This window comes from Euwallacea similis, chromosome 25 (assembly GCF_039881205.1).
Source record: "Euwallacea similis isolate ESF13 chromosome 25, ESF131.1, whole genome shotgun sequence".
Lineage (NCBI taxonomy): Eukaryota > Metazoa > Arthropoda > Insecta > Coleoptera > Curculionidae > Euwallacea > Euwallacea similis.
This window is the reverse complement of record NC_089633.1, coordinates 2180644-2199220: the sequence shown is the minus strand read 5'-3', so window position 1 is coordinate 2199220 and position 18577 is coordinate 2180644. Positions and strand designations below refer to the sequence as shown.

Below are 18577 nucleotides of genomic sequence, written 5' to 3'. Positions count from 1 at the left end.
ATAATTTCCCCGTGGAAAATGAAGAGTTTAAGGCGCAAGGTGCAAGCCAATGTGTTGGAAAATTTCCCGCTTTTAGTGGAACGGGAACTGCTGAATTTCCTAGAAAGCTTTTATGGGAGGTTGAGAGCAAGTTTGCCATATTAGTAACAATGTAATGCACTTTCAGGTATCCCTAATCTAAAAACTCTTATTCAGTTACCAATATTGTGGTCCAGGGACTGCCATTAAGCTCAATTAATATTAATTATTTGAAGAGTGACTGCTGAATTTCCTGGAACGCTTTTGTAAGCGAGTTTGCTGCATTATTAATAATGTAATGCGCTTTTCAGGTATAGCTACACTATCTGATAAATCGAATTTGTTACTAATTCTATGGTCCAGGGACTGTAATTGCCATATTCTCGAACCTATATTGTCAAATTTGATTTATATTAATTATTCAAATCTTAACTGTTCCACTTCTTGGGGAACTTTTATGGGATATTGAGAGCAGATTTACTATATTAGTAACAATGTAATGCATTTTTTAATTATTATTTTGTTATCATTGCTGTGATCCAAGGACTACTATTACGAAATTCTCGAATTTTTGTCAACAATTTTAATTTCATTAATTAAAACCTGACACGTGTTTCCTATTTTGCAGTAATATATTAGAACATTTACTACTCCCCCATTAAATGTATTCTTTACATTCCTCACGTTTCTCTTAAAAAGCAGGAATTTCCTCCATTAAATACAGCAATATTGCGTTCTCTGTCAGTCAATATTAGGGAAACCCAAATCCAGCTATTTATGACAATAAAAAATGCTCCTTTCCGCAAAAATCTTTCAGTGCCAGAAGCGGACGTTTTATATAACCGTAAATCGGAGACATTTTTAATAAAAATGCTAGAACTGGAACGGAAGCCAAGAAAAAGGATAGCAGCTATTTCCTTGCCAAAGGTAATTTGTTATTACGGAGTTTCGCAATTAGTTTCCAAGTAGTCAAGTTGGAATCAAGAGGAATTCTAGCATGGGCTTACTAAGAAAATTAAAACGTAACTTTAGTCAGTTTTATTAGGCGAGAGCCTGAATGAAGAAGTTTGTAATGGTTTTCTAAATATTTTGGGAAAGTATGTAATAATTGGTACTAATAATATAAGTTAATAAGATAGCTCAGGTTAGTTTATAAAAAAAATAATACTGGTTAAAGTATCGAACTCTTGAAAAATTTGTCCATTTGGGAAGTGGGCAAGCAGATCACTAGCGATTCATGAAGCTTTTTTTTAGAATCTGGGGAGTAGAACACGGTATCAGAATAACGGATATGAGTGAGAATTTTGCAAATGGCAGCCTCTTCAGACAATTTCATTAGATTGCTAATAATTATGAGATCAAAGAAATACAGTTTTTTAAAAGTCTAAAAATTGCAATACCCTTAATGATTCGCTTCTACACGATAAAAATAGGGCTGAATACACAATCTTGGAAGTCGATTTCCTTCCGCATGATTTAGCCTTTTCTTTATACTGGAAATATGAAATGCAAAATGAATATGAGTACGATTCTGTAATATCCGATGTAGTTTTCCAGCGTTGTATCGCTGCAACATTCATTGTTTTACATAAAAGTTAGAGCTATAAATCGTTAATATTGGATGTAGATATTTAGTTACAAAATTCAGACATAAAACCTGTTTAAAATAACTACTCATGGTCCCCCAATATAAACTGAACCAGCCGTGTTTGCGTAGTTGAGTATAAACCAAACTGGAAAGTCTGAAAAGTAAAGAGTAGATGATTTTGAGAACAAAAACCTACGGGTTTTCGGAAATATATATACTTTAATATAATTACCTGCTACTCAAAGTTTCTAAAGTGTACAAGTGAGGTGGTAGAGGTTAAAAAAATAACAGACTTTGAAAAGAAAAATACATTTTTATTAGATTTTAAAAAGCTTGATATATAAATTGAATTGCTTGGCGACGCTGCAAATTCAAATTTTAGAGGTTCTGGAGATATGAAACCGTCTCTTTAGAGGGTTTCCAAATTGCAAAATCGACGGTTATCACAATGGAAAACGAAAAATATGCATTACTTATTTTCAAAATGCAAAACTTTCTCAACCAATTAGTCCTAATTCTGAAAATTTGGAGTTCGAAAAAATTTTAAGAAGAAAAAAATGTTTCATTCAAATATGCGGGAATTTAAAATTGCGGTCGTTTTAGAACCAAAACTTCTCAGCCCTAAAAATTAATAGATCCCAAAACACCACCAAATCCGGTCAAAAACACCTTTTTCAAAAACTTCAGAATTGCTAAACAACGAGTTGGAATGGATTTAAGTACAAAGAGCGCCAGGTTTTGAAAATAAAATACAATAATCCCCTTTTAACGAACCCGCTTATAGCGAACTTTCGGTCATAATGAACTAATTAATCTGTAAAGTACCAACCAAACTGTTATTAAACCATATGTTAAATTTTTCTCAAACAGCGAACCCGTTTATAACGAGCATTTCGGATAAAAGGTAACTTAATTTATCATATAAATGGCCAAAGTTTTCGGTTGTAGCGGAATTAAATTAAGCAATGCAGGAGACTTTGCGAGTACACAGGGATTAGTTTTTGTAGCCTGTACATTGGTGTTACAAGCTACAGCCTCTGGATTAAGGGATTATTCATAGTTTTAAAAGCCACTATATTATCAACGACTAATTCATTAGAAAATGGTATATTTTTAAATATTGCCGGGGAAAATTTCAGTATCTAGCTGATCAACGAATAAGTTTCAGAATACTCCACAAAATGTTGTGAATAGATTAACAGAAGTGAAGTTTCTTCTTAATACCGCTAAATTAACAAAAATTAAACAAACTAAAATACTTGAGCATTTAAAACATAAGGGTCGTTTATGACCCTAATTAAAAGCTAAAAATTTAATTTTTGGCGTCTTTTAAACCCTGAGTAGAAGTCACAGAAGTTGGCTTTTGCCCAAAGTTTTAGCTATTTAGTTCGAAAATTGAATCCATGACTTTGTTTTAAAAACGGATTTAATTCTTCTACATTGACTTTCTTCCTGGATCCGAAAAAATTATACCTTTGTATTTCTTAGAGGAATGGACTGGATGTGAGTGTATTATTTCTCCGTAATCCATAATTCATTTCTCTATCATAGAAGTTGTAGAAAATTGGCAATTTTTAGCCATTGGCAACCCGAGCTAACCTCAAATAACCAAGCAGCAGTATCACATCTTTTCTATTTTTTTTCTCTCTTTAAAGACTTGTAACTCTTGGCACAAAACCTTATTCGACCCTCGACAAACGCCACAATCCATCAAATTTCATCCGCTCTACTTGATAAAGGGCGTAAAAGATATCTTGATGAAAACCTCTATAACCCCATACATATCTATATTTTCCTAGAAATCTCTGGATAGATTGTTACTGTAATAAAAAGCAGCATTTACACAATCTGAAAAATAATCGGTTTCCTTTTTGTTCTTGGAACTGTTTCCGAACGCGTGACTGCGTGTTTCTACTCTTATCTTTACCACTTTAATACTAAAAAGCGTGTGAAATGTTCTGAGAGAGGTTTTCGAGTTTCTATGTTTTTCGTTCATTTATTGTTGGTGGTGCCCAAAAAGTATATGACCGCACATAAAAATTTAGTGTTTCCTTTGGCGAGGAGGGAAATGCGTATGCGAGTTTAGAAATTGTTTCCGCTATATTTAACTGAGCTATAAACTTTATTTATAGCTCTACTTTCTATATTAAAGTCTTATTTAAGAGGGTCATCAAGCTTGTTTTTATAACTTTGTTAGCACCTTGTGGAGAAGAATACATTACGGTGAGAACAAAGGATAATTATTTTTAAAAAGCCTCACAAATGTTTTATCAAATTATTTTTAGATTTTTGAAGCTACATAAGCAGGAATTCAGCCAGTTTTTTCAAAGGCACATAAAACTTTCCACAATGCTTTCCTCTGAACGAATTTTTGAACCGTCAGAATGTAAAATTTAATATATTGTTCGAATTCTTGACAAAGGTAGAGATTTAGGTCAGTTGTCTACCAACATCTTAAGCCTTTATTATTTTATGCACCATTACTCGTATACCGGTAAAGTGTCTCTTGCTTTTAGTAGTACTAAATAATGGAACATTTCAGGAGGAATACCAATACCACTACATTTCGTATGCTGTACATTTCAAAGAATTACTACCAGTAAAGTTTTGACATCTTTAAGGCTCTTTGCGAATGGTATATTATTAAGTGAAGAATGTTTTAAGTGTTTCAAGACCTCTTTTGGGGTAAAATTATTAATACCGCAGCTTTCCAGTGAGATAATTTCCATATAAATGATGAAACAGATGAATATTTCTCAATCGTAGTTTTCACCTACCAGCCGATATTTGAATGCACATTAAATTTGTCCTGAATCTTATCAATTCATAGATCGTTCAAAGTTATTCAATAGTTACAAATCGTGAATACTGTTTACGTAAACTAATGAAATGTATTACAGTAAAAATTGTCTTTCTCCACACACATTAGAATTCGATGTAGGTAGATACACCATGTTCCAAATACGACACACCACTCCTCTCGGTTCAATTACTACATATTACCACAAAGTGCCTTAAGACCGTTAAAATTATATTGAAGTAATGAGCATGCTAAGAACATTAAGAGGCCATAACATGAGCAGAATAGAATTTTTACACATTTTATAAGGACAAAATAAAAGCACATTCCACGAAATTTACCTCGAATTAAAATTCTCCTATCTCCTAGGAATACTGAGATGTAATATAGAAATGAGGTGGGAGGGAGGGAGGTATTTTGAATTAACTAATTCATCATTGAAATCTTAACCCCTCTCACTTCATCTTCTCATCATTCTTAAACCTGTTACATTGTATTTACACAATTGAAACTTCCAGGCCTTAAAGTTTCAATTAGAGAATAACTTATCAGTTTGAGAAAAAAAATTCAAGATCTATTATTGCTATAGAAACGAAAATAAGAGTTATTACTGAACAAACTTATTCCTGAACCATTATTTAGCCCACAGAACATGATACCTTCTACTTCCATTCTAAAGACAGATATAGGAGAAGTTTTGGGACCAACTCTCGCATCATATGGTCTCAACTGGTTTTCCTCTTATCTCCTTAAGGCTCTTTATGTACTGAATGTTCTCTCCTGGATGGCAGCAAATTTCGTCTGAAATTTATTGCTATCTCGTCCTAATAGCTATAAAAATCTGGTCTGTTTGGAGTATTAAGTTCTTTTCCTTCCTTGTCCCCTTCATCTAGTATTCGGGCCTGTTTCTTTGTATCTCTGTAAAAAAATATAATATTTCTGTCCCTTGATTTTCCTCATATCCCGCTTTGATTTACGGATGGAAATATTTATTAAATAATTTAGTATAAGAATCGCTATATAAAATTTCCAATAAAGGGAAGAACTTATCAATAACTGGGTAAAATTGATGTAAAATAAATCGTAGCAAGATATTTAATTAATAAGGCATATAAAGCTGGTCATTTCCATACCTTAATGCCAAACTTTTGTCTTGAATAATATATAAAACAATTAAATTCTTTTATACAGGGTCCGTCATAGTATATACGGAATAATGGTAAAATATTTTTAAATATGGTAATTTTTCTATCAAGAAATGTTTCAAGTAAAAGCTATGTTAAGTCTATTGATTAAGTCAAATGTAGTATGTATCGACATATTATCCGCCCTGATGTTACGCCTATGTATATCATGATCGGGGGTATTCTGTTTGGCAACAACTGGAGTTTTCCAACCGTTACTCGCAGATCAGGAAGGTTTATGATCGGAATTCCCAACCATTTGTGCCCGCTATTCCCAGATGTAGCTTGCTTCAAGATCAAGAATCTCGACGATAACCTTTGTCGAACCCAAAACTTAGGTCTAATTAACACACCGCTCAATTGGCATCACCAATAAAGCTCCCATCGGCTATTCACCGAGACATTACGCGTTAACGTGATAGATTGCTAAGAAACCGACAACTGCCCTTCTAACCAGGGGTACGCCTTTGAGGGTGGACTCTTAAGAGTAGTACTTAAGAGCTTCGGATTGAAGGATTCGCTCTCTTTACATCACTCTCGCATAGGTAACTCATTGCCGTCAACGCTGTCGCGTCCTGCTTCCGACTTGTAACTATTGTAATACTCCGGGCATAAACATACACTTATTGTCTTAATGCTTTATCTCGTATTGTATTAACGTAATTAGTGCAGTAAACGTTCAGTCAAGGTATTAACGAGTTTTACTACCCACGAGTTTCGCAATCACGTACAATATTCACGAGGGTGGTCACTCGCGCCAATCAAGGAACGAACCCCCTGCTACGAACAAGTTACAAGACTAATTTTTTGTCACTTTTTGATTATCTTAAATTTTTATTCTTGTCTCATAATAGCCCGACGAAGTCAAATTTTTGTTTTTCAAAAGTATCCCTGTATTTTTGACTTGTTTTATAGAATCTACACTTAATAGCGCATACAGACATATGAAACTTTATTGGGATTAAATAAGAAAAGTTTGAAAAAAAAATTATCTTCCTTATTTGATAGAAGAAAATTAAATTCGATAAGAAAAGCACAAAAACAAAAACACCCTTTGTATGTTTTAAACATCAAGTAAATAGCAATCCGGAAATTCCAATTTTTAATTTGAAAAAAACAGGACCAATTTTTGCCTGCTTCTTTAGTTTGTCACCTGAGTCGTTTTTTTTTACACATACCTCGTTTAATCCGTGCATACATTTGTTTTGTTAAAAATGGTGCATCTGACGAAAAAAAGGAAGAATTGATTTGTTAGTAATAATTGAGCATGGAGATCGAAAAAGGACCTAGCAAGAAGTTGTGACACTCTTTAATGAAGTGTATCCGAATCAGCCGCCTATATTATAATCCATTGTGTTAAAAGTATTAAAAAAATACATGCAGACTGAGAGTGTCCGAGACAAGCCTAAAAAGAGATGAGCGAAATCTGCTATAGTTGGTAATGTTACGCTAGATACTAGTATTCTTTTAGCTGTGGAAGACAACCCTAAAAAATCTTGCAGCGACTTGGCCGCAGACCCCCCAATATCTGAAGCGTCGGTGCACAAGATTCTAAAAAAAGAAAAAATTCATCCCTACAAGTTTCATTTAGTGCAAGAACTTAGCGAGGATGATTTTAATAGAAAATTGCTATTTTTCGAAATCGCGATAAATAATTCTGGAGAAAACCCTAGTATCGTAGGCAGTAATTCAGTTTAATGTTTTTTCATTGATAGTAATTTAACTACCATAAAATATCTTCAGTTATAAAAACAATAAATTGTCCCTGCATTACGGTTTATTTATAGCGATGGTATTAATGAAGTATGGGTCCAACAAAACGAAGCACCTCCCCACTTTGAACTGGAAGTTGGAAACTATTTAAATCTGGTCTTTGCAAATAAGTGGATTTGTCGTCGGGGTGAAATAGAGTGGCCAGCCCGGTCATCTGATTTAAATCCCTGCGACCTTTTCTTTTGGGGCCATTTAAAAAATCAAGTTTATAAGGATCGGTCAAATAATGTAAATGACTTGAGGGCTCGTATCGTCAGTGTAATGTAATCGATCAGGCAAGACACCTATATTCAAGTGAGAAGAGCCTTCATGCAAAAAATAGCACTGTTTGGATAACGATGAAGGACATTTTGAGCCAATGTTTTGAACATTAAATAATAATTAATTCTTCTAATCTATTCTTCCAATCTAATCCAATTCTTGTAAACAGTAATTTGTTATTTTGCTTTTCTGACTGAATTACTTTTTTTTGTATAAAATAAGGATAATAATTTTGTTCTTGAAATTTTTTTTATCTAATCCCAATGAAATTAGATATCTCTGTATGTGCTATTAAGTGTAGATTCCATTAAAAAAAAGTCAGAAAAAGAGAACCACATTTGAAAAACAAAAGATGGATTTCATTGGACTAATATGGGGCAAGAAAAAAGTTCAAGGCCATCAAAAAGTGACAAAAAATTAGCCTTGTAACTTTTACTTGAAACATTTTTTGATAGAAAAATTATTTGAAAAGGTATTGCCATTATTCCATATATATGACGGACTCTGTATATTAGCTTATCCAGAATTAATATCTTCCATGTCTACTTATTATAGGTCTAATATAACCTATTTCACGTTTGGGAATTCGTAAAGAACTTCCAAGTGTTCAACTTTATTAACCTTTAATGTCCCGTGTCACAAAGCCAATTACTTTGAAAAACACCGTTAGAAACTTGAGGTTGATTCCTCGGTAATGCCTCGCAAAACGAGATTAAGGCCACAAAGAAAATCTACTTACGTTTTTATTAAGTTTATCGTGTAAGAGCCATTTTATGGCCGTATGAGGTAGCTGATATTACTTTCTTTATTTCTTTATAAAAGTTGGAAAAATCCCACTCTTATAGCCAATCATAAAGTGGAACACGTATTAAAAAGTGGTGTTGCTTAGAGGCAAGAGACACCTTAGTGTCTCAGTTTAACATAGAAATTTCTTGCACGTTTTTTTTTCGAATTTGCATATTTACAGTTTTAAACTCTGTTGCTCTTATATACTACCAAACATAATAAACCAAGCGAAAAGAAATTGTTCTCCTTGCAATTGTCTGAAAGCTCGATCCCGTAGGGGCCTGTTTGAAAGTAAGAAAACAAGCCTAAGCTTGAAAACAAATAGGGAAACGAACAAACAATAACACATCCGCTTATCGAAAACCCTTCAGCGACAAAAACGGCAGCTGTAAACCTTGTTATAAAAGTTTTCGTTCTGTCCCTTACAGTATTCTAAAAAACCTATTCGATCATATTTTCAACTAGTCGATTTCCCTCGGGATGATCTGTCCCTGTTTCCCGGCCAGTTAAATCGCGAAAGGTTCCAAACATCGACGAGTATTGGATTTTTGCAACCTTTCGTAATTTTTATCCCGATTTTTGGATGGGACATTATGGGGTTCTTTCAAAGATTCCTCTTAAGCTAAACTGTTTTTTGGTTATTGAGCTAATCAAACGTTTCTGTTGTTGCATATCAGATTAGCATTTTTAATTGCTCGTTCGCTTTTGTAGTAATAATTATACCTCAAGTTCATGCTTTGCCTACATCGAAATTAATTCATTAATCACTCTGGAAATTGCAGTAGTTTATTTAAATTGTTATACTCCGAGTTGCTCTGTAATGAATTTTATTAACTTAACAATCAACAGAATTAATTTAATGTTATCATTCTCTAAGTTATAATGGCAAGCTGACTAGAAGCTGCACTCGCTCATTAAATATTCATATTTCTGATAAGCAAGAAACTGTGAGATAAATTTGGGTCAAAAAATCTGAAACTTTATAATAGACATTTTAATTTTTAATTTTTCGTTAAGAAAGAACTGGGAAAGAAATTCTAGTGCATTAGTGTTTTAAATGAACAGTGGATGGTGGGATAGGGCAATAATTTGCCTGCAATTTTGCCTTTCCACAATTCAATTTGTATTAAACTGACGTTTTCACATTGCAATTACTAGAAACCATCTGTTTGAATTTCCTCACCTATGCGCCAAAACGCATCCAAAGGGTACATAAAAGATAGTCCTCCTTTTTGCCATCATAAGCAGTAAAACCTTTTGAAAATTTCCTTTCCTCGTGAGCTTTTGATTCCTGCCAAGAAAGCTTGGAAGCGTTCCGAGACTGTAAAAAGATTGCTGTGTTACTGTCAGTGTAATCCCATAGATAATGGAGAACACGGATTTTCCGGCTTGTTTAGTTCGAGGATTTTTCTCGTGATGTTTTAACATTGCAGATAAGACGCTGCACCAAATACAGAAATAGACATATCTGAGACTTTAGTTGATGCTAACTGAAAATATACGACCGAAGAATTGCTTGAAGTTAAAGCGTAATTACCTGGTTGGCATTTGGATAACAGAGTTTAGTTAAATTGCTGCACAGGCAGAGCTAGAAGCCCGCCATGTACTCGCTTAAAAGAAATGAGAGCAAATACAAATATTAGTTGAGAAGGTTTTAAGTCTGGAATTTTTCGTGTTTACGCAGAAATAGGTTCAACAAATATGGAGTATGTAATAAAATCACAATCTGGAAATTTCCAAGCAAATCTGCTTTGTAGCCATAATTATAATAAAAGAGGACAGAAAAGAATTTGAGTGGGAAAGAAACAGAAACGACGTCGCTACAGTCAGGTGCTGTAACTATGGTTTAAGGTTAAAGAGATTACCAAGGCAAATAGAGTTTTTGCTTAATTGTGAGCAGCCCTTTCTATTTCTATTAGGATTCGTAACAATTAGCCCTGTAACTATCACCATTCAATTAAGAGAAGGCAGCAAAATTGCTTTACTATCTTAAACTCGCAAAATTAATTTTATTATCTTACACCCGACCCAACGAAGCTTCTTAAAAGTTCTTTTCCAATATATCCCATTTTGTGCCATCATCGATTTATGAGTTTAAATGCATCAAGAGAAATTGCTAACTCATTCTACTTTCGGAATTGCGATAAAAATACCCATGTTAGAGGATCAAGGGAGGTCCTATTAGTTCATAAATTGAGTGAGTTCTATTAAAATTCATAAGAATTAGCCCTGAAACTGTTACAATTCGCTTGAGACAAGGGAGCAAAATTGCTTTATAATCTTAAACGCTAAAAATTAGATTTATTACCTTAAACCCGATACATCGATGCTGATTAAATCTTCTTTTCCAATAAGTCCCATTTTGTACCATCTTCAATGTATAAGTATAAATGCGTCGAGGGAAAGAACTAACTCATCCGACTTTCGAAATCACAATAGGGACAGGACCATCTTATAGGATCAAAAGAGGTTCTATTAGTTCGTAGAGTAAGTTCTATTAAAATTGGTCACAATTCACTTAAGCCAAGGGAGCAAAATTGCAGATATTCCTAAAATGGAAAACATGTTCGAAACATTAATATATGTATATCTGGAACATTGGTGATAATCGTGTTCTAGGCGAAATTTTCAGGATCCGGTCGGTTTAATGAAATTAAAGTTTTAATTTAAAATGTGCGGATGGTAATAGGCGGATATCTACTTATTATATTTATTCCCCAGGACCTTTAATGTGAATCATAATTTTGTACTTTTAATCGAACTTGCGCAACATTTTTCTTAGTGGAAATACAGTATTCATCGAAATATGTCTAAGCGAAAACCGTTTCTATTCCTTTTTGATCGGTGGGTTTTCCCTTAAGCTCGATTAAGTACAAAGGAAATAATCCATGTCCTCGGACTACATTCCACGAAATCTAAGTTATGGCCTTTATTTAATTATTTGTTCTTAACTTGTTATTAAAAATCTACAAGCACGTGTAGTTCGCATATTTAACTGCACACGCAGCAATCATTTCCCCGTATCGTTGATTCTAATGTATGCGGCACATGCGACTTATATTTTATTTATTCTTACCATGTGTGAAATGCATTCATAATTTAAATAAAATATTGCTTTGATATTTCGAGACACAATAATCATATTTCTGAGACCGATGATGAATTATTTATTTATTTACTCCTTCCGGTTTTCATATGCTCCAAAGCTCCAGACACGATTCTATATCCTGAAAGATACGTGGTAATAGAGGTGGGATTTAAAGAGAATTGAAAATGGTTTTATTTTCCTTGGAAGGGATGTTAAAACAGATTACTCTACTTTAATCCATGGATTTAGATTAAAAACAAATGAGGGCTATTAAGTGCAGCCGCATTTTCCGGTGCATTTCCTATGTAAGACATTTACAAATCCCAAAAAACCAGGAACTATCCCATTTAGTGGTCAAGGATCAAGAACTTCCACTAGCAGGTTCATTTTTACGTAATCCCGTAATAAATTGACTTTGATAAGGACTTACCCGCCAGCAGAGTATATAAATTACAAGGCGAAATTTCCAACAATATTGATAGCTTCTTCGGCCCTCTTATATTGACCTTTAAGCTGAGTTCTGTCCCCCCCTCGCCTGGGTAAATTTATTACTGGGTCATAATCGAGAAATGAAGAACACATACTTCATTCGTCCTATATTGGTATTGCATTGGAGAAGAAGTAAAAGAGCCATATTTTATAATTCTAGCACGACGTTGGAAATATCGGCCAACCGGAAAATAAAGCGAACGTATTGGAAATACGAACTATTTCTTGGATACTGAGGTCTTGCATGTCAATAAGTATCTTTTGTAATTTAGAAGTTTTTGTGCAAACACATATAGGTTTATTTTACCACTCGAAGAATAGAAATGAAACGAAATAGTTAAACAAGCGATAATAAGTCTAAGTGCACTTTCAGATCTATTATAGCTTGTCCTTGCCGCTAAAATGTGGCTTCTAATGATCATAGCATTAAGCTTCTCTTGCCTTCATCAGTATGCTAATTATATATTGGAGACCCCATAAATAGATTAAAATGCGCATTAGTTTAGAAAATGATTCCAGAAAATGTATACTTTATCTAAATGACTGTGAAAACCAGCTAGAGAAAAAAAGACACACATGTGGAACGTAGTCGTTAAAACTATGAATCTAGGGACAATCAATATCTATTTGAAACAATTCCTTTGTCAAATATATTAATTATAAATAATGATGGGATCACTGTTTCTATAATCACAGGACCGCACGAACGTGTAATCAATCAATGCCTACTGACCAAATATTTAGAGGTTTCTTGTAAAATATCAGGAAACCGCCAAAACGTTGCAGAAATGATTGCATTAATTACTCCTTTGAGGTTGGGTTTTGGGGGATACAAATAACAGGATAATAAGCCTCTTTACGAAATTTGTATGCAATGCCAGTGTTGTCAGTAGACACGCATAATAGCAATATTCAAAAGTGCGTGGAAAATTACCTTTTGGAAGAGGTCTATTATATTACCATGAACAGTTTTCGTTTTTAGACTCTTTTTACCAAGTAGATTCAGATTATTGTACATTATTATACTTGAAGCCGAAGTAAACCACAGACTGCTTCCTAAATATTCTAAAATATTTTACGGGGTTATTGTCCAGCTCAAAACATAAAAAAAAGTTCATATAATCATAGGTTCGCAAACGCTTCGTCTCCAAGACACAGGGCGTTAAAAATTCATATTTATTTTTCGTACTATGTATCGGTTTGGAGAAAAAAGAATCAATAATATTGCTGCGTTAGTAAAAAAATGCAACATTATGAGAAGGAAAGAATATCGCATAATCGGATATTACAAGCTTTCAACACCATCCGTGATAATCCCGGTATCCTTGGACGAATGCAGGAATCTCTTAGGCGACGAACTGAACTATGTGTAATGGCCAATAGACGTCATTTTTAGCAATTTCTTTAGCATAATTCAATCATTTTATTATATCATATTCTTTCCTTCTCATAATGTTGCATTTTTTTACTAAGGCAGCAATTTTATTGATGTTTTTTTCTCCAAACCGATGCAAAGTACCAAAAACAAATATGAATTTTTAACGCCCTGTAACTTGGAGACAAAGCGTTCGCGGAGCTACGATCATATGATTTTTTTTTAACTGAACAATCACCCCGTGAAATATTTTAGAATACTTAGAGAACACCATGTATAATTAAAAAAATATAAACTGCGTAATACAAAAAAAAACATTATGGAAAACCCTTATACGCCCTCATCTGATTGTTTCGGGAGGCAATCTTCAGCTGGAGGTATAAATGTTGAAATTTTTTATCTTTGTTAGTGTAGTATATTATTGGACGAGTTAGTAATGAATTCTATCGTCCCCGGTGGAGAAGTTTGTGTCACAAGCCACGCGAGTGGCGCAATTCTCCTAAGGGGACGGTGCCCATTATATGCGAGTACAACACTATAATTTGTCCACAGCTAAATATCCGTACTTTCCGCAAATAAGCTAAAAGTCCCATTTGAATAATTCCGTTAAAAGTCATTGCTGTTTATCATTTAAGTAATGCTATATCCCAATACCAAATAGGACACAAGTAAATTAACTTTTGACGATTTTTCATATGGAAATTGCATTAAGCCTCATCCGGAGGGAGACATACATACATGTCCAAAAATTTGGAATATTCATATTTTTCATATTTCCAATGGTATTTATTTATTTTTTTATTCACATACACACGAGGCCAAATTATTGCAATAAAAAAATAAAAGTCTTAATTAAATAAACAATTTGTAAAAAATTTATTTATTTATTTAATATAGAAATTTTACATAAGTTTAAATTAAATTGATATGTTTATTTCAATAAGAAAATGTTAATTTATAAAAAAAATTAATAGGCTTGTTTTAACATATCTCAGACATGTTCTATGCAATTCATATCGGGAGAGTTGGCAGGCCATGGTAGTCTTTGTATTCCTTCCTTTTCAAGATAATTTTATACTACGATGGTTCGATAAGAAAATGCATTGTCATTTATAAAAACAAATTCTTCACCAACTGTTCCTTGAAATAACACACAATTGGGCATCCTCGATGTAAACAACATCACAAATCTTTTGCTCCGGGATCAGTAAAATTGTACGTGCCCCTTTCATAATTTCACCCAAAAACGTAACGCTTCCTCCCTGGAAAGAGATATGGAGTTGGCATATTTCCAGTCGGGCTTGTCTTCCTAGAGCCCTCCAAACATTCTTATTTTCATAAAAAAAAGCTATAAACAATTGATATTTACCTCATTTTTTAGAATACGAAGGGTATAGGTATTGTAATTCTCAATATTCCAAACTTTTGGACATGTGTATATATTTGCGGACAGTTGAGGTATTTCTTGTTTATTACTAATATAGCGTGATAGAATGTAGATTTTATCACGCTCGATAACCTTTGTCGCACTGCAAGCATTAATTGACCTCATCACGTGTTTCCAAACAGATGTAAAATTCCCAATTGAAATGAAAACAATATAAAAAGTAAAAAACTATATTTCGGGTTGAATATGTAATAAATATTACATAAGTAGGTCAAACATCTAAGTACCTAAAACAACAAATCAAATTGAACTGCTCTGGTAAAACTTAAATTAAATACGGGACACAGTTTTAATTTTTAAGAACTTTCGATATTGGACGTGCAACCTAATTACCAAAACAGACCCATCTCAGAAACTATTTAGATTAATATTAAAAAAAAACACCGCACAGACATAAACGATGATTATGTCTATGTTAATATTAAATGCTGCCGTCAAAATTGTGATTTCCAATGGAATCAAGAAAATCAAAAATTTAAATAAAGGGAAAAGTTTCTGGTTTTCCAATTTGGCCTTAAAGTTGAATTTTAACCAGCTGTAGATCATACTTGTTGCATTCTGTACCGTTTATGTAAATGTTTCATTTTAAAACAGTTAATTTGTGTTCCTAATTATGATTGTTAACTGTCCCTATATGAAACAATATTCATAGATTAAATTGTAATTGGTGTGTTATTGAACTAGGAGTGTCGAAAATAAAATACAACTTTATTATAAATTTGTAGCGGCAAAAAGTATTAACGCAGTTAAACTGGCTTTTTAAGTATGAGTCTAAGACATATCCCTTAAATTGTAATTATATTATACGAATTATGCATTGTACCCGATCGGTTATATGTATGCTTTTTACATTGATTTTTCATATAGTGGGGATGCGGTAATAAAGCTGCGAAACAAATATTGGGAATTTTAAACCCTTGGCCTTTTATTGTTAATTCAATTCTGGGTTAGACTAAACCAATCCAAGACTCATAGTTTTACATTTTATTTGTCTTATTTTTTTTCTTAATTTCAACTTACATTTACTGACTTAAAACTATATTTATGAGTGATCACGAACGAATAAAGTTTGTTAAGGCTTCATGGTGTTGTACTGTTAAAAGGTATTTTGACACATGTATATTTTGGTATCTAAGTGAAAAGATGAGTTACCCACGTCTGTTTTATAAAGGATCCATTATTTAAAGGTATCTGCGATAGATCTATAAATATAGGTTTTAAAATAATTAAATTTGATTCCGTTACGTCATTTCTTTTTTTTAAGGTGCGTATCCAAAACTTGGAGAAAACAGGTTTGAGCATGTTTCCGAAAAACCACTGCCTGTATTATAAATGAATTTATTCCATACCCGATAAAAGAGAATAAATATTTTTTGCACATTTACCGCATCGCTTTTCCGTGCACTGCCTGTACATTCCTGTAAATTCAAAACTTTTCTCTGACGACCTCAGTGAGTGAGAGACAAATATTTCCATTAATAAAAACTGAAGCTGGACATTTCCCCAAGCGGGACCACATTTAAATTTTAAATACCACACATCTTGGGCGCAACACACGCCACCCTCAGTTTTTATTACGCTTTTAGTGTCATTGCCATATGGGACTTTAGCCTGGATTCTTTCCTGCACATCGCATAAATTTCAAGATTTAAATATGTAACATAATTCCGACGAATATTAAAAAATGTTCTCTCCAACACGTACTAAAAACTGACTATTTCAGGTAGTAATAACTTTAGAGAGAATTGTATTAACTTTATCTCTACAATATGTGCCAGGAAGATGAAAAATAGCAGTCGCTGTGTTTGCCAATTCTTGCAAAAATAGGTATTTCGTATCCAATTTCCACAAAGCTCTAAAAAGGGAATAAAATGTTGGAGCGGTATTTGTTGCGTCCAAGATTTATTGCATTTCAAATTTAAATATTCTCAGCTTTAGGACGGAAGCTGCTAACTTTGCTCACATATCAGAGAAAAAATCTTCGGAGAAAAGGTTTCTAGGAATGACGTTAAAATGATTCAATCAATGCAGTCCAGTCCTCTGCGATGTAAGCAAAGACATCTCGTGTTGACCTCATTGTAAGGAGATTTCTACTCCCCATGTTCAAAAATCCGGCCCCAGGTTTACGAAAATTCAATTATTTCCGTCAATTGAGCACATTTCTGCTTCACTTTAAGACTGAAACGCAAATCTCCAAATTGAGTGACACTTATTGCGTGTCAGCCACGCTTCAGTTCTTGCATATCACAAAGAAATAAGCTCGACATAGGGAAACAATCTATATTTGAATCTTGGGAAAATCAATTGGAATTTTTTTCTGATATATCTTATTACAGAGTGAAATACGAATGCGAAACACCTCCATTTTTTCTGTTTTGGTACGCAAGGGAACGTAGACACCCAGTCACGCATTGTAGTTCGATTTTACGATGAAATGATCGTTACATTATATGAAAGTTTCTTCTTAAAAGGGAAATAATCTGTCTTTTTCGGTAATAGAGCATGATTATATTATATTATTACCTCATTTAGAGCTAATTTTCCTAAAGGGCGTATGAGATTATTTACTGAAACCATCCACAACTGAAGTGAGCGTTTCATTCATCTCTTGAATTTGATATTTCAACAATACAATGGTGAAACCCGGCAGTTGGTCAAGTTATCGGTAAATTTTTGTGGACACCCTATAGCAATGTTTTTTAAACTTTTTAAAACTTATGTAGTTGAAACTTTCAACTTGTTCGAAAATGAACTGATGGGAAAATTGGACTACGGAATGGTTGAAAAAGGCATATCCAGCATACCAAAAATACATATTACAGTTTCTGATCGCCCCGTATTTCGGAAAATAAAGGAGACTAAAATTCTTTTTCTGTATATGACCATAAATTCTCGAGATAGCAACAAGCAATATCGAGAAAACGGCAAAAGCTGGCACCTCTCACCTTTCAACCCTCATAACTTGTAAAAAGGATCTTTTTCACTTAAATCTACTGATATATATCTTACATACCACGCTGAATAATATCCCAGTTAGAGGTCAAAAGTCCAGGATTATTATATATTTGGTGCATTTTTACGGTCCACGCATTCTGGAAATATCCACGAGAGAATTCAATGAATTTTAGATTCATTGCGGAGAAATTGGTTTTACGTAATCAAAATTTATTAACATACGGTTGTTGTAGATATCCCTTGCTTGAAAAGAAGTCTGGAGAATTTCATCTATTAGCTGTTCTAAAAAGATATACAAATGGGTCACAAATATCTAGGATTTGTTTTTTGAAAATTTTCTCGAATGTTATTCGTGCATCGCAAATTCTAGATAATTTTAGTCCAATAGACATTCGTGCAATCTGGATAGGAAAAAATGTTTTCATCCCACATTGCATTAATGCATATTGCCCTAAAATGTATCAATTCGATACACTTGTTACATCACCTATAAATATGTTTCATATTTCCAATTTCTAACTTTCGCATCAGCCCCTTTTGTTGTCACTACAGTTTTTGCTAGGGATAATCGATCTTTCGAGCAAGCAAAAAGATCAAGAAACATCCGATAAAAACCACCCTCACACTTTTTCACTTACACAAACCATAGAGACTCCGTTGCCATGATTCGGGCTTTGCTCAGTGGAATGGCCAATTCTGTTTTCGCTTACAAAATCTTGGAATATGTTTATGAAAATTAATTCTTAGAAAACGATGTGTGAAAAGCGATTTCGTGATCTTTCGCTGGCCATGCCAACCACAATGACTTACTAA

General features: G+C 33.5%; 1 protein-coding gene and 1 long non-coding RNA gene across 2 annotated transcripts in view; one reads left to right on the top strand and one right to left on the bottom strand.

The window, feature by feature from the left end:
* Nucleotides 1-18577, top strand: part of LOC136416779 (acid sphingomyelinase-like phosphodiesterase 3b) — a 145674-nt gene that overhangs the window by 63017 nt on the left and 64080 nt on the right. The gene's annotated exons all lie outside the window — the stretch shown is intronic.
* Nucleotides 3117-3608, bottom strand: LOC136416948 (uncharacterized). Its single transcript, XR_010752751.1, has 3 exons — nt 3428-3608; nt 3264-3373; nt 3117-3205 (listed from the first exon to the last, which is right to left on the bottom strand). It is a non-coding gene; the product is annotated as an uncharacterized lncRNA (long non-coding RNA).